Consider the following 4740-nt stretch of genomic DNA (forward strand, 5'->3'; position numbering starts at 1 on the left):
CCCTTGAGATCCTCACTTGAAGTTAGAATGATCTCTCCACCCTTGATTGTAGGTTTGCCCATGTGGATTGTATTTCCTTTGGAAACTTCCTATTGCATTCACTCGAGATTGTGAGCAAGCTTCAGAAGTATGTCTGACAACTCCACATGCTCCACATGTCTTAACTTGAGGTAGACCGTCTTGAGTAACCTGTGTAAAAGAGACACAAGATTAGAGATTTGAGTTCTAAGCTCACTTACCTTTTTGGATTGAGCAATGTTGTGGTTGAGAGTCCTTGATTCGAAATTCTAATAATTTTCTGCCATGGTGGATATGAGTTGACTAGCTTCGGTGAGCGTTTTGTCAGCTAGAGCCCCTCCGGCGGCAGTATCAATGTTGCACCTCTATGTTGCTCCTTTCCGATGGAAGCAACCCTGAATAGAAATACTGGATAAGATATTGTTTAGAAATTTGATGATGAGGAAATGAAGCACAAAGTTGTTTATATCTTTCTCAATATTCATAAAATGACTCTTCTACGACTTGCTTAATGCCATAGATTTCTTTTCTAATATTGTGTGCCTTAGATGCAGGGAAATTTTTTTTTTCTAAAAATCTATTTTTCAACCCCTTCATGTAATGATGAATCTCGCTGACAAATAGTACAATCAATCTTTGGCCAGATCCTTCAAAGATAAGAGAAAGGCACTAAGATTGAGTTGTTCTTGGGTTATCCCATGTAGGCACATTCCATCGCATACGAGATGGAATTCTTTCATATGTTTGTGTGGATCCTTGTCGGGTTGTCATCTAAATATAAGCAAGAGATGCACAACTCCTGATTTAAGTTCGAATGGAATAGTAGTTTCTAGGTACATTATACACAATGATTGTTGGTTGTAATCCGACTCCACAAGCTGATGCAAGGTTTGCTCCCTTGCTTATCCCATAATGTTCAATTGTGTTGGTTCCTCTTCTTCTTGTCTTAGCTCTTCAAATTATCCTTCTTCTCTTCTCGTTCTTTTCTTTCGAAGTTGCCTCTCCTCGCGATCAATATCTATAATCAAATCACAAAGTACAATTATATTATGAGGAAACGTATTCTCATGGATTTATGTATTAAAATGTAGTTCTTTTTTAGAATTATCAAGGTTTTTCACAAATATCTGATATTGATTATGAGGAGACGTATTCTCCGGCGGTGGATGCAATTACTGTTGGGGTCGATGCCCTAAATCTCGTAGGGTCCAATAGTTTGTAAACCTTGTATGAATAAACTTATATGTGATTAATAATATTTGATATTTTATTCACTTTGTCTATGAAATATGTGATATTTTAGTTGCATTAACCACAAACCAATAAACTAACATCCATGGTTATCGTTGTAACTTAAACATGTATGTGGAGACATACAGGTGGATCATGTTTAAGTGATAATCTAGATGGTCTATAGTATATGGATAAGATTGGGTACCTTATCCTAGTAACACTACGAGTATGGCATACTTTGTAGATGTTACAAATGTTGTAAATTGCTACAAATGATCAGATCCTAATCACTCATGTATTAGACATGTGAGCGAGGATATTCTATACAAAGGAGTTTGTATAAGACCGGACCACGAAATGCTTAGTCTCATTATATAACGCCGTTCATAATAGAGACTTTCATTTCACTAGGATGACCATAGATAACATGACCTTAATCATGAGTGAGTTGTGAACTCCTACCTATGAGAGTGGTCTTTTGATTTGTATGAGTGAGAGTGGTCAGATCACCGACTTAACAAGCCTACCATTTTGGGGATTCGTCTGATTAGGGAGTTGGAAACTCAGCTACACAAAATGGAATTTACTCCTTCCCCAAAGTAGGGGTAAGTAGATAAATTGCTCTTACTTAAGAGTTGATTTCGGGTCTTGAACAATGTGATGCCACATCCTTTCCTGGCTCGAAAGAGGTTTAGTCATAGTGGCACTATGATCTATTGTTCATTAGAGGAATCAATGGTACTTAAGGAGTTAGAGGTAACTACAAGGGCAAAACGGTAATTTGTCCCAACTGTACTTACGAGCTATTTGTGAAGGGTCATCGTACTGTTGATTGGTTATATCCAATGGATAAAGAAATATATCTGTAGTGTGAAGAGTGTAGCTATCGGTCTTTAGTGAAGTGTCCGATAGTTAACAGATGGTAGATAATGTAATTAAAGAATTTAATTAATTATTCACGTACCATTGGAGTTTCAAGCTACAGGTCCATAAGGTCTCCTTGGTAACTCAAAATGATTTAGTTGAGAATCAATTTTTGGGTTAATTTGAAATATTTAAATTAATAAGAGGAATTTAATTATATATGATTCAATTATATGTGATATAATTGATATAATGTATTTGATACATTATAGTTTAATTGGAGGAATAAATATTTGAATGTGATTCAAATATATTTTCTATGAATGAGATTCATAGTTGCTAAATTTAATATAAATATGATTTACATTAAATGCCATAAAATAGAGAAAAAGAACTATAGTTTATATTGTATATGATGCTATATTAAAACTACATATTATAAATATAATATGATAAGTTGTTTATCATATTTATTTATATTATTTATTATATTTGATAATTAATCATTTTTTCTCTATAACCACCTTAGTGGGAGGTTAGTTGGTTTTTATGGCAAAATGGAATAAATAAAATATGATTTTATTTTTCCATCTGAGAGTTACACTACTTGCAAAAGATCTATACAATTTCAACAGAGCGTATATGATAGACTCCTTACTCTACATGATTGAAGAATTCTCTATGTGATAGTGTTGTTCTTCCTCAATCGTCTTCCTCCTTCAAACTCACAAACTCCTTCTTAACCAAAATAACCAGAGCCCACCACTCCTGGATTCTCACCCTGTGAATACTAAGGATACCAAGTGGTGTGTCTTCCCTTTTTGGTTCAAGTTCTATTGTTGTTTGTTCGAGGAGTTCATGTTTGTTCGAAGTGTTCGTGACAGTTTGAAGGATTTATGTGAAGAAGAGTTCTTCAAAGGTATAATCTCTGAAATCTTTTTCTAGTTTAAAAGTATGTTGTAATTTTTGTTAAAATGCATAATCTGTATGTTTACTGTAAATGTTTGTCTTCAATCGAAATGGAATTTGGACAATCTACTTCCGCTCATGGATCTTGTAAATTGAGTTCCTTCAATTACATTAAGATATTTAATTGGTCTGACTATGTATGAAAATTTAGACATGCATCTTATAGATGTAGTCACAACATATTTATACAGATATTTTGATAATGATATTTATATGAAAATCCCAGAAAGATTTAAAGTATCTGAAACATATAAATTAAATTCCCAAGAATTGTATTCAATAAAGTTACGGAGATAGCTATATGGATTGAAACAATCAGGAAGAATGTGGTATAATCACCTGAGTGAATATTTGTTGAAGGAAGGATATCAAAACAATCCAATATGTCCATGTGTTTGTATAAAGAAATCACAGTCATGATTTGCTATTTTAACTACATATGTTGATGATTTAAATATAATTGGAACTCCTGAAGAGCTTTCAAAAGTAAAGAATATCTTAAGAAAGAATTTGAGATGAAAGATCTCGGAAGAACAAAATTTTGCCTTGGCTTGCAAATTGAGCATTTAGCAGATGAGATATTTATTCATTAGTCAACTTATATAGGAAAAGTTTTGAAAAAGTTCTATATGGACAAACACATCCATTGAACAATCCAATGAAAGTTCGTTCACTAAATGTGAAGAAAAATATATTTTAACCTTGAGATGATAATGAAGAACCTCTTGGTCCTGAAGTACCATATCTTAGTGCAATTTGTGCACTTATGTATATTGCTAATAATACAAGATCAAATATTATATTTTTAGTAAGCTTATTAGCAAGATATAGTTCTTCTTCAACAAAAAGACATTGGAACGAAATTAAACATAGACTCTGTTATCTCAAAGGAAGACTGATATGAGTTTGTTTTTATTCAAATAAATTGAATTTTGATCTTGTTGGTTATATAGATTATGGATATTTATTTGATCCACACAAAGTTAGATTTCAAACAGGTTATTTATTCACAGGTAGAAGAACTATTGTATCATGGCGGCCAGTGAAACAGACCACCACAAGTACTTCCTCAAATCATGCTAAAATTCTTGCAATTCACGAGGCTAGTCGAGAATGTGTAGAACTAAGATCAATGACTCAACATATTCGTGGAATGTGTGGTGTGTCTTTTAGTAAAAATCTTCTAATGATATTATACGAAGATAATACAACATGCATATCCCAAATCAAAAGATGATATATTAAAGGATATAAAATAAAGCATATTTCATCAAAGTTTTTTTTTACACTCATGATCTTGAAGAAAATGGTGATATCACTGTACAACAAATTTGTTCAAAGGATAACTTAGCAGACTTATTTATAAAATCATTACCAATCGTGATCTTTGAGAAATTGGTGCACAATATTGGAATACAACGACTCAGAGATCTCAAGCGATGTTTCCATGAGGGGAGTAAATATATTCAATTCTTTTTAAGAGTATTAGATTATATGATATGTGTACTTTTTTTTTCCTTCATTAGGGTTTTTTTTTTCCCAATAGGTATTTTCCTAGTAAAGTTTTAACGATACATATTATATATATATATATATATATATAATAGGCGCATAAAGGGGAATATTATAAATATTATGATAATAGATGCCTACTAA

The sequence above is a fragment of the Benincasa hispida genome, chromosome 1 (assembly GCF_027475165.1).
Source record: "Benincasa hispida cultivar pf3 chromosome 1, pf3_genome.v1.1, whole genome shotgun sequence".
Lineage (NCBI taxonomy): Eukaryota > Viridiplantae > Streptophyta > Magnoliopsida > Cucurbitales > Cucurbitaceae > Benincasa > Benincasa hispida.